Here is a 13,094-nt window from a genome sequence, read left to right as displayed (position 1 = left end):
ATAAAGTTTTTCCTGCTGGCTTTGTAACATTACCAGGGTTTCCATTTTCAAAAACCAGGGTGAAAAAGCACGAGATGTTTCAGGATTAAGCACTAGCGCATCTTAAGATTTCATTTTTGGGTATCGCTGCAGGACATCATGGAATACCTTCCTCGGCGTTGACAGGGGCAGCTAGAACATCATCTCACTCCCTCAGGTGAGCTCCTTTTCTTCCAGCTGGAGCCTCATCCCGAAAGTGTTTAATCACACATCCACTGAGCACTGAGCAGGACACAAGCCACTTTTGTTCCAAAAGAGGACATTGCAGCTCTATCGCTCATTTGAAAACTATCCCTCACTATGCTAGGCAAGGGCAGCCAACAGAATGTAAAATCCAACTCCAAGTCCCAACTACCCATGGGAAGACGCAACAAAACCTGCCTACAGCATTTAGACTGCTGTAGTCTCTCACGGGGGTCATGCCCCCAGTCCCTACAAAGCAACACACAGAGAGGCTGCAATATCAGGAGGGCACCCTCCCACAAACTTCTCTAATGCACCATACATGTAACATGTAACCATACATACGCAGACATGCTCGGCAGACACGATCCACCCGATATGCCAAGCATGATTGCTCTCTGCGGTGTGGGGATTTGATTCTCCACGCGATAATTTAGGGGAACATCACATCATGACAAGCGGCATCTGTACAACTGCAAAGCTGAATCCACACTAGGCTACTGCTGCCAACCGGAAGTGTCCGTCAAAGCCACTCAAGGGGCAAGACTGCTAAAGAAACCTGATATTCATACTGTTACGATTAAGTTTTCTTACTTTTATTTTGTCTGTAGACTTACTCTGAGAAAGAATTAACAAAATATGAATCAGAAAATTAGCTACCAATTCTGTCAAAAAAAGTGATTACAGAAAACACTGCAGAGAATAACTATCTGTATAATCACACTCTGAAGGAAAGCAGTGTCGTCGTCCCCCATTAGAGCTGTCCTACACTCAGGCTACACAGCTGCCTGTTCACCCTGGGCAGAAGGCCAGGAGACCCAACTCCCTATAATCCAGGGGTGCAGGAAACCTCTGCACCCACAATGGCCTGACATCCATGATCAGAAGTGTCCATTTCCTAAGAGGCATTCTAACAGGATTCCCAGGAATTTCGAGGTAAGCCACAAAATGTTTCATGCTTTCATGAGAAAAGGCTTCTGAAATAAGTACACCCAATTTTTGCCCATCCCTAGACCAGCAAAGATTCTTAGATGTTGGTAGCATATCTCGACAGGTCTACACTCATACTTACTTTCAAAACTCCCCATCCAGTCTGGCCCTAGCAGACCTACTTTTAATGGGCTTTAAAGCCTTCACACATTTTAACATGATCAAGAACATGAGAATTTCGTGAAGTGCAAGAAAAGTAGAACTGTTATTGATGCCTGCTGAAAAATAAGCAAGCACCAACAGATCAAGAACTAGGAACTTTTAGGCACTTAAATTACTAACAGCTTCCAGAGGGTTATTCAGAAAATAAGGATGAGCATATTCACTCTACATGCACAGCATACAGACTTGACATATTTCAGCCTCTCCTTACTCCAACCCTAAATTATAGCATGCCTGAGCAAGACGATACACAGACAGGAAACAGGAGTGACCTTTAGAGTACATTTCCTTATCTTAACTGGAGAATCCCCATGACTTGATCAGAGTCAGTTCAGATGCTCTAAGCAGAGATGGTGTCTGCAACACCAAAACCTCTGATGAAATCCAACAACTCCACCAAACACCCTCTATCAATTAATCTTCAGGTTGAAAAATGAGAGGCAGACATTTGGTCCATTATGCTCATCCACATGTCAGTAGTGTATTGATCCCAGAACCCTGCAGAGTCTTCTTGAATGACCTTAGTGATTCAGCACACTTAACATGACTGAGCAGTTTGTCCCATCTCTCATGGGATTAACACTGACTACAAAAGCCAGGTTACATAGGGCCATAGAACAAGGAGGACCTCAGCTGCACTAACTGGGACTGCAAACAATCAGAGGTCACAGAATGACCCAGCACTGTATTACCCTAGCAGATGGCTTCCTTTAAAATTACTCCTCCTATCCTTTTCATTCTCTATAGGTCTAAATTTCCTACAGAATAAAAAAAGATGACCTAATCAAAGATAGATTTCTACTTGTATCTCGCTGACTGAGCCTTTCAATAATTCAATAAACACTACATATTTCAGGCTTTGGGACAGGGAACTGGACAAAGGAGGTAAGTCTGATTATTGTAATCAAGCTCTGATTATCACACAGCTCAGGCGGGGAGGGGTGGGGGATTAAGGTGTCTAATCTATATTGATCTGTTTATGAAAGAGCAGCATCCTCCCCAGCAACTAGATCAGGGGACTCCTCACCTAAAGCTACAACAAGCACAAAACACCCCAAAGTCCACATGATAGCCATGAGTCAGCCGCATATGATTCAGTGAGGTGCTGCTGTGAAGGACAGAGCTGAGCACTAAGGTCTGAGAGGAACAGTCTCCAGTAGAGGCTGGAGTAAACAGTGCTGCAGCCTCCCAGTCACATGCCACAGTGTCACTGCAACACTTCTTTGGGACATTTCCCAAAGGGGGACAAGCAAGTGCATTATGTGCAGCTCTTATTAATAAAATTATTCTCATCAGAACTTCAAAGCACTGGCTTATTAGAGTGGACGATTTATTAGACTGAGTCATGATAAGTCTTCCAAGGTAAAAAGACAACATGTAGAAAGCATTAACTCCTGCAAACAGAAGGAAAGGGGAAGAGTGAAACGTATCTAGGTTAATGCATAAACACCTTATGTGGCAGCACGTTAGGCACACAGCAGATATGTATGCATTCACCCCCTTCACTGCAACAACTCATTTTCTGCAGAAGATTATCTCTACAACTGAGTCACAGGTCACCACACACTAACCTAGGGAGAGGAGCAGTACAAACAGGTATCACTGCAAAGCTTGGCTCCAAACTGGGAACTGCTCCATTTCCAGTGGAATCTCCTTTAAGATCCTACTGTTGCAAATTAAGCTGCTGACAATCACAAATGGCTGCACACCCAGATATGTCACTGTTAATGCTACTTTTTAAAAGGTAGCATCTGTACAGCAGTATACAACATCAATTCTCTGCTTAAAAGCTATTTCAGACTCCCTTTCCTCTGTTAAGCACTCAGAACTGAAGGTTACAAACGAGACAAAGCCAGCCAGCACATCCTCCTCCTTAACTCACTGCACTGACCCCTTATCGACCTGTTGAAAGTGAGGTTCTGCTGGACTGTAAATGCCTAGGGAAAACTGGGGGAGGAAGAGATGGAGAAACCAGGCAGCCTGCGCCTTTTAAAGGCGTTGCAGTTGTATGTCGCGAGGCTGGGAGGCAGAAGCCCAGAGAGAAAGTTTGTGCTGAGTGGGCACAGCAGGGGCTGGGGGAGGGACCACATCTGCCTGCTCACCACACTGCCCATTCACAGGGACTGCTAATGGACAGAGGGGGAGGGAAGAGAGGAGTAGTTCCAAACAGCTGCCTCATCTGCACATTTTTTCCAGGCTGCTCCTAATGTTGATGCTGAACCAAATGTACACCACTAGCTGCCTTCCCCCAACAATATCTACAGACAACCTACACACACACAAATTGATATGTACCCTGCCACACAATGAGAACAAACTCACCAGAAATACCTGGCCACCACTAAACACAAGATAGCAGCTATCAGAACCGGAACAGGCCACCTTGCAGAAAGAATTTCAGGCCTTGGAACGACCAAGTGCCCTGCACAGGAACAGACTGCAGCTTGCAGAGCTCAGCATGTCGACAGCACACAGTAGGCACTGCAACCCACAGCCTCTCAGACAACACCGATTCCCTGTCAGTAAAGAAAAACTGCTCCCTGACAGCAAACCGTCCTCTACAACATCACAGCAGGGCTAAGACAGCATGCCAAATACACAGCACTGGCAGAACGGCTCCCCTACATGTATATTTTAAAGTGTGAACAAACAGGAAAAAAGAACAATCATCGGAGATCTGCTAGGCTCTACTTAGGGATACACAACTTGCAACTATGACTAGCATGCAAAGCACATCACTACTGAAAACACAAGCCACAAACAGTGTCACAATCACCTGAACGCATGACAGCCTGTCAAAACAATGCAAAAAAAATACACCGGGTCCTTAGTCTGCAATCTGTGTCCTCAGCCCCTTTTCATTTCAGCAGAGCTCCACAAAAAAACATCCTTCATACCAAGCCACTCTGCTGTGCTGACACACCCCACCCTCTACTGCACTGCCTACAAGAGCCGTAATTTTTCGTTATTTTCTGCTGGCTTCCATTGCTTCCAAGAGCCACTTCTGTCTGCGAGACACAGGCACAAATGAGCAAAGACAGCCACATACACCCCCACCCCCCAACACACGCACACACCAACATACACAAGCCTCGCTTTCTTTTTAAAGAAACACAGTGGAGCCCTTACCCTAACGATCACTTCCAAACCCCTTTCAGTGCAGGCCTGGCAGGCTTCTGCAGACCGACAGAGGCATGGTGAGGGTGCCGGACAGGGGCACGCCCTGCCCTGGAAGAACCCGAGGAGATTCCCATGCCCTTTCTGGCTGGGGGCATTGCCCAAACATGGCCAGGCCCTACTGTAGTACAGTACAGTGATCAGGAGTGGGGGGCCTTGCAGGAGCGCACAGACAGGCAGGCAGGCAGGCAGCCCTCCCCTCTCGCTCAGGATGCTGGGGGAGAGCAGGACAGCACACGTGGAAGCTGCCGATATCTGATCGCAGGCTCAGTGCTGCACTGCAGACTCACAGAGAGAGAGGGAGAGAGAGGGATGGGGGGAAAGGAGGCGGAAGGAAAGAAGGGAGCGGGGGGAGGGAGCTAGACATGCGAGAACAGAATCCACACCCACCAGCTCCAGAGGAGGAAGACATTTGAGCAGACCACATTCACACATTACATATGCTCAACACGCACGTACATACAGATGCCAATACGCTGTGCATCGCCCTGCGACACAGGACTCCAACCACACCACTCCAGTGCTTCATGTGCAGGGAGTGGGCAGAAATATTTCCAAAATATTTCAGGAAAATGCTGCTAAGGGATTGAGCAGTCCATGTCATCAACATGTGGTGGGAAAACTTCAGATCCATGAAAGCATGCAGCCAAAGGATTTCTGTTCCTCACACAGACGCGGCACTCCAAACACAAGGAAATCACAGTAACGGTTGAAATTTGTGAAACATCCAAAGAAAGTATTTTAAAACCCCCGACTCAATCCACCTGTGTGCCCGAAATTAAGAGAAACAGTTGGCATGGCTAGGTTCGGTAATCAGTCAGGGAGGTTCTGCATCCTTGTGTATCCAATTAGGTCAACAAACATGCCAATTTGATCAAATTACAGTTTTATCACAAGAAGCTGTTAAAAGTGTGCTCAACAAACAGAACCAGAAAATGAATTCTTCCCCGTTCTCTCTCTCAGCAGGTGGATCAGTTTAATCACCCGCCAACCGGAGAGAGTGCTCCTTAAATCAATACAGGGCCTCACAGCTGCTCCTCCATTCTCAGCATTTCTCACCCGCTCCAGGTTATTCTAACCCCCCTGCCAAAACACCCACTGGGGATAAGCAGGCCACACCACGCAGCTCTCTCTACACTGCTGAGCTGGCGCCCCTGCTGGCTGGGAGTGCATGTGCTCGCAGTGTTGCAGTGACAGTCTGGGTGACAGCACAGCCTGCGTCGCACAGGACACAAGAGGACAACCCCTCTTTTGTGTTTCTCCTGTGGGCTGCAGTGCAAGCAGAATGGCAAATCATTTTTTCTACTAACACTGAGGCAGCAAACACTCCCGGAAAAACTGAAGACCTTAATTCAAATGAAAGGCACTTTCTGGTTTAAATACATATAAATAAAATTAACACCTGGGTCAGGGACTGAAAACTGGTGGCTGGCTTATTTTAATCAATCAGGACACTGCAGTTTCTAATGAAATATCACACCATCAAGAAACCCGGAAAACCACAAACGCTTTCTGGGCTTCAATTGCTCAATGAATGTGGCAATGCAGGAGGATGGTTTGGTCAAGGCATTCTTTGGAAGTTTTAGCCCTGAAAGTTAATGACACGGCTTTTTGCAGGTACTGCGTGACTGTACTGTTCCCACCCCTCTCTGATGGCATTCCACCCTCTTCGCCCGCACTACACCGCAGTCCTGTCCCAAGCTGCAGATCTTCAAACTAGAAATTACAAAGGAAGTTTGATATGGTTGATTTGAATCTTGCTTTTAGTGTGAAACAAATTTGACAATTTCAGCTTCTCCCATACAGAGATAGCTAAATATTTCTTGCTTTTAGAAAACACTCCATTTCCAGTGGGCAATATGAGAATGACAGGCATCTCCCTGACTGTTCAGGGTCTTGCCAAGATGGCTCTGGCACCTGAGTTTCTATACCTCTATTTCAAGCTCAGTTCTTTAAGGAGGATGACAACAAGCTCAATGGGAGTGGAAGTGCAACTGTGTCAGTCAGTTGTGTGCAACTGAACCCTGCCACTGAAGAGCTCAGATCCCCCGAAAAAACAAGGTAACTTAAGAAATACGAAAGAAAAATCCCCTGCATCTGAAAGATTTGTCAGTGGGTTCTGAAAGCAAATCTCTCATCTACAAAAGCCTAAGCCAGCTGGCCTGTGGCTTGGGTATCACCAATATATATATATAATATGTTATATGGACAAGAATAAGCAGGGTGCGCTCACCCTGTGATCAGTGCGGGTCCTAATGACCCAGTATAGTGATGGGGACACTATACCGTAAAAAAGCACCGTCCATCGGATGAGATGTAAAACCGAGGTCCAGACTCTGTGGTCAATTAAAATCCCAGTGTATTTCTCAAAAAGAGTAGGGGTGTAGTCCCAGCATCATGGCCAAATTTCCCATTAGCCTTTACCAATCATGGCCTCCTAATAATCCCCATTATGAACTGGCTTCATTACTCAGCTCTCCTCCCCACTGATAGCTGATGTGTGGTGAGCATTCTGGCGCACTATGGCTGCCGTGGCATCATCCAGATGGGGGCTGCACATTGGTAGTGGTGGAGGGGATCCCCATTACCTGTAAAGCTCTTTGAGTGGAGTGTCCAGAAAAGCACTATATAAGTGCAAGCAATTATTATTAACCAGTATTAGAACAAGAAACAAGCACCTTGCTTCAAACATTACAATACACTTTTATGCTTCTATTTTTCATTATTTTATATGGCACCTGCCAGTACTATTTTTTTTCCTCAACACATGCTAGTCGCCTTGGATAAGGACAAAGTGGAAAGCTAAGCAACCTTTCCCCACAGACCTCATCCCCCATCCCCTCAAAGCCAGCCTGGAGTGGTTTCCATGGTCATCCCCTCACACAATGAAGTTCCTGCCAGGAATCTGGAGTTGTAAGCCTCTTACATGTGATGCTATCAGAATCTGCCATCTGCTACACCTGTCTGTCAGTGACAATAAGCACATGGATTCCAGGGGCGTTGGGCTGGCTGCTGCATTCAGGATGGGTGTACATACAGCCGTCATATGGAACACACAGGTCACATTCACCGTTAGATACTCATTTACTTGTGTTCCAGTTCTTCTCATTAACATGTATGAACTCTAAAACAAATACAGCAATGGAGTGAAAGCCATTCTACCCATCTTTCAGATTTTACTTTAAAATCAATTTTAAAGTAAATATTTTACTTCAGATGCCCCACCCAACATTTTTTTTTGTTCTGCACGGGAACAGTATTAAAACACATGCATTAAAAATTCTTGTAATTCCTCAATATTACACTCATTTAAAAATGACTGGCAAAGTTTCATATAATAAACCAGACTCACTTGTTTGATTTTATATTCCTTAGCTAAAGCTTACAAATGTGACAGAAGTCTAGCATTTGCAGCCCCACCCCACAGGGAACACAGTGTACTGTCTCTGCCCGCTTCATGCCTTGAAATGGGCAGACACCAGCAGCTCCCCGCATTTCTAAATCATTATCAACGCACATGTCTCAGCTTTGAGGCTGAGGCCATTCTCACGAATGACAACAAAAAGCATGCTCATTATTTAACTTGGGAGTGGGGGGCCAGTGTTTTTGCAGGTTCTCATGGTCTGTTCAAAGCCATGGAACCAAAGAAGAGAAGAGGCTGTTATGCTGGTCCCATTAAACCCAAACTCACCTGCTGAGTCATGAAGAGTCAAGCTGGAATGAGAGCATGCAGACACACTGGCCCTAGTGGATCACGACCACTCAGTCCTGATTGAACTCAAGCTTTAAAACAGGGGACTCACACACTGATCCCGCAGTGCCTCGTCTTCTGGGTCTTGCCCTACACCGCGTGGCCAATCAATTAACCTGATTATTTTCTAAATCCCATATATGGCATTGCCTTAATATATGGAACAATCGATTACACACGACATTTGCATCATTAGAAGCAGTTATCTGTAAATTACCTGAGAACATGGTTGTTGCCATTGTGAAGCTCCTTAACCTAATACTTTCTGCGTGAACATGGGGAAAACGAGACCCAGAAGACACCATGGCCATGCAAGAACTAAGTCTGGAAACTTTTTAAAGCCTGTGGATAAGTCTTTAATTATGTAACACTTCTAGTAATGGCTAAGACCAGATTTCAAATTCTTATACATGCATCAAAAGTGTTTATTACTATTAAGTGTGGTCAGAAAGGGTAAACGCTCACGAATTAAATGGCAATCTAAACTAATTCAATAGGGCTTAGAGCTACATTTTAAAATAACAGAAGACAGGGAGAAAGGAGAGGCATGATCACGACATTGAGTGCAGCTTGGAGGTAAACTCTGTACTCAATCATCTTTAATATCTCCACGAACACCACCAAACTCAATAAACAATCCCGACTATCGCTTTTTATCACACAATCGATAGACTGATGCACTCTCATCCAGACTACTATGTCTGGAAACGTGAGCTTGACGAAGATGTTTTGCTCGCTAAGACAACAGGGACAGACTAGTGCTCTGGGTTTGAGTGGCATCCATTTTGAACCCAGCCCTAATGCACATTCCTCCAGATCTCTGCATGCACGTCTTGTCGGTCAAATGACTTCGGGTAGAACATTTTTTTTTTCCTGCAGCAACACCTGTGTGTACTCCTCGGGTTACACGGCGAAGTCTCCTCAACGTGTACTTTGCGTTTAAGTACTACTTCAGAACATGCACAAATCATGCCCTACCTAGGAAAAACTGCAACATACAGCTACAGGGGGTTTAACTCCGAAATAAAGTCTAACGATTAAATGCACATTTTTTTACAACGTACGCATATTGCACCTCGATGCATTATCGACTTACTCTGCATTAAAAAATGGTCAAAGCGTTCGGCAGCACAATGCTTCGCAAATTACTCTTCTCGGGCGCCTTGGCAGCCCGGTAGAAAAAAAAGCGAGTCTTAGCAGTCAAAGTGGTGTTATTTATGACGGGAACCTAGGTGTTAAACGTTAACGTAGGCCCCGCTGGGTTCAAATGGGTGCGACATTACAGCGTGCCGTTAATTCTGTGCAGCGCCATGCTGCTTCTCCTGCTCCCTTCTGTCTCAGCTCCCGGTGCACCACGTGGTTCCTGCTCAGAGCGCGCAGAGCTGCCGGCTTCTGCCCAGGTCTCCAAACGCGCGCACGCACACCCCGTGTCATTCAGAGCCGCTCAGGCTTCACACATGAAATAAACCGACCGTATAACCACATCAAATAACGCCTCCTGGCTCCCACCCTAGTCGGGTGGGACACCGTACATGTCGAAGTGGCCCGTTTCCCATTTATATCACTATCACATGCCGAACTAAGTTGAAATACGCGAGTTTTTCACGACCTTACTATGTAGGCCTTGAACGCCGCTCTCTCTCTCACCAGGACGGCAGTGTTACAACGTGTCGTTTTCACTCCCCAAAAATACACCCCGGGAAATGTCTATATCTGCTACCCAAACTGTGTAAGGATCCGCAGCCTTGATAAACTTCTCTTCATACGCCAAATGCGATTTAGCTTCGCTTAATTCGGTGAATTTACGGTAATGAAACAACTAACCTACCTCTTGGATTGCAAAACGATTGCAAAATAACAGAGGCCTAAACGGTTTTGTCCAACAACAGGGTCAGTAAAGGTGAGTCCGTTAAGCAATCGTGTCCAAATCCTAAAATGAGAGGTCTAAAAGTTCCGGATTGGTCCCCGCAGTGCCCGGCCTCCCTCTCGGCACACTCAACGTGTCATCCCCCCCATCTCTGCCAGCCATGATGGAAAACTCGACTTTCAGAAAAAAGGGCCCGCTTCAGAAAATAACTCCCCCGTCTCACTCTCGAAACCAACTCCACAAAAACAAACAAGGCTCGAACTCGGGGGATAAGGGTGGTTGTGAGCCGTATCGATATCGTAATGCCATTTAGAAAGACGTATATAAGTCTCTCCATACGCGGTACGTGTCACTATTTCACAGAGAAGGGGAAAGCAAAGCGCCACAACTTTAATGACAACTCAGCCGTGTCCGTCTTTTCGCCCCCTAATACTACTACAATTAATAATAAGGATAAACACACATACCCGAGCAGATGTATCGTCCTAACACGTTCCCGTTTTTCTCAAACCGAGTGTCATTCAAAACGACTGTAAACAGTGCAGCGTACGCACGATAACGCAGACCCCCGGTCGTGCACCCTGTAACGTCAACCGAACGAAAAAACCGGTTCAACCAAGCCCTAAAGTACATTAAACAATGAAAAAAATAAGTTCCCACCATCAGAAATGTCAATGCACATTGCGATCAAGGCCACCCTTTGGAAAAAATCGTCTACGAAATAAATAAAACACGTTTTTACCTAGTATAACATGGAAACCGGCAAAACTTAATTTCGACTTCTGAAAAACGTACAGACACATTTTAAAAAATCGCCAGAAGCGAGGAGACTGGAGGAGCTGTGAAGGCCTCGAACTTCCAACCAGATGTACCTATTTATGAGTTTGAAGTCCAATTTAGCGTCCTGAACATTAACTGTAAACAGTAAACACAACAAACCCAATTAAACTCGCTTATCCTCCCACAGCATTTTATTTTTAGAAGAGGACAAAAAATGTCTCGACCTCAAGTGACAAGCAATGCCTTTTAAGAGTCAAGAAAGGCAGTTTCCCCACTGGCCGATAGAGAGAACGCAGCATTTTTAAAACTTATACCCACCCTTTAAAAAAAACACCGATCCCTTAAAAAAATTCGAAAACACTGACTCATCTACCCGTTTAAAGTACGTGTCCAAGCAGTAGGAGGAAGCCGGTTCTCTAAAGTCACGCTGTCTCTCTCAGCCGAGCATATGGTAGGTCGGTCCTCCCAATCAGCGCTCAACAGGGGCAAATCGACTTTTCACTCCCGGCGCAAAACTTAACAATAAGGTCCGACTCCAAACTACTCAAAGATTATATCTCAATCCCTCTGCTTCAGTGGTTTGCCTCCCCTTCCCACCATATTTTACAAGAAGCAGCCGAGCTTCACCGAACTATGAAGGGCCTGGGCTCCCATCGAGGGGGCCTAGCGTAGCAACCCCATCTGCGTGAATGCACGCAGTCCAAGAAGACAGTGATCTTGTTTAAAAACACGCAGCGATTTGAATCTAACAAATAATCACCAAGAAGAGATTCCGTGACACAGGCCGGCGAGGCATCATTATAAACCCCAAGCTTTACGGAGTATAAATCCCGACATTTCCATTTATTTTCATTATAAATAATTAAAAAGCTTGGGGCCTACCCCGAGTCGGGCTCCAGTATTGTGGCACTGCAACCCAATGATATTCTTGCTTCACAAGCGAAAAAGTAATACGGGCTCTTCCAGCTACATTTTAACTACACTGTCTCCGGGATACTGGGAAAAAATGCGTCTACATAACGGCCAATCCGGTTGTGAAAACGTTTCTGCAGAAGTCAATTTTAAAGAGATCGGGTTTGCCAACTCCCGACAAACAGCTTACGCGAAAACACGGTCCAGAAATGCCAGTTCTGTCCAAAATGCACACAGAAGGCAACTCGATTCACCCACCCGTCAGCAGCAAAACAAGTCCGAAATATATAAAACAACCGAGCCCCCCAAACAGACACTTAACGTTTTTACTGCCGGAATGAAACCACTATTTAAACAGCTATTCCCAGGAAAAAAAGAAGAAAATAAAACCCAGAGACTGCTTACCTAAAGTGAATAAAGGACATGCAGAGAGGGGACAGAACAAGGGCTCACAGAGAAAAGATCTTTTCTGTCTCCGTACTTCGTCCGTTTCTATTCACTTTTTCCCCCAAACCTATAAATCGCTTCTTCGGCTCCAGTTCCAAGGGAAAGAGGGTGTCCTAACCTTTTTTTGGGGGAAAGGGGGGCTGCTGATCTAGGCGAGAAGTGTGTTTTAAATCCCCTGGAAGCATACGAGAAAAACAAAAAAAGGAGAAATCAAATAAATCAATACTGCTTTAAATATATCTTATTGGGTGAGCATGTGTCCCGAATGAGAGCTTCTGTGCCGGAGCTCCATGTTTAAAGCGCAGATGCACACGGATTGACGGCAATGTGTCCACACGATACAGATTTAGCAAAGAGTGAAGTGAAGAGCCATATCATTACCTTTCTCTCCTTGAGTCCGCAAAGCCGGACGGAGCCTCACGGAAACCGTGAGAGACTTCCGGGTTAATTACAATGGGAATCCTCACACTCTTGTCATGTGACTAGGGCGGCAGGAATTCTTCACCCTCGTCATGTGACCTGAGACTGCCAATCGTTCCAATAAGAAAAATGCTTTTTAGAGAATAAACAAAGTTGTTTTTTGTCACTTGCTCAAGAACGATACGTGGCATTACCTGACCATGTGCAAGTAAGCTTGCTAGATTTGGGCAGGTTCAATGTTGAATGTGACCTCACAGAAAAGGTCATAATAGGATCTAGACTTGCTGGGTCTTTTTTGCAAGTGTGGGTGGGGCTGTGTAGCAACTGTTGCAAACACATAGATTTTCTTAATGCAACAGAGTGGGC

At 45.5% G+C, this 13,094-nt stretch overlaps 1 protein-coding gene across 6 annotated transcripts in view; it reads right to left on the bottom strand.

The window, feature by feature from the left end:
* eif4g1a (eukaryotic translation initiation factor 4 gamma, 1a) overlaps positions 1 to 12,894 on the bottom strand; it is a 54,925-nt gene extending 42,031 nt beyond the window's left edge. For 3 of the 6 annotated variants that reach the window (XM_069197770.1, XM_069197771.1, XM_069197769.1), the window contains exon 1: positions 12,267 to 12,683. The gene's annotated coding sequence lies outside the window, so the exon portion shown is untranslated. The other 3 variants (XM_015361396.2, XM_069197767.1, XM_069197768.1) reach the window with 3 other exon arrangements.
* Positions 12,895 to 13,094: the final 200 nt, after the last annotated feature.

This window comes from Lepisosteus oculatus, chromosome 13 (genome assembly GCF_040954835.1).
Source record: "Lepisosteus oculatus isolate fLepOcu1 chromosome 13, fLepOcu1.hap2, whole genome shotgun sequence".
NCBI classification, from domain to species: domain Eukaryota; kingdom Metazoa; phylum Chordata; class Actinopteri; order Semionotiformes; family Lepisosteidae; genus Lepisosteus; species Lepisosteus oculatus.
The sequence above is the reverse complement of the archived record's forward strand: the minus strand, read 5'-3'. Positions and strand labels throughout refer to the sequence as shown.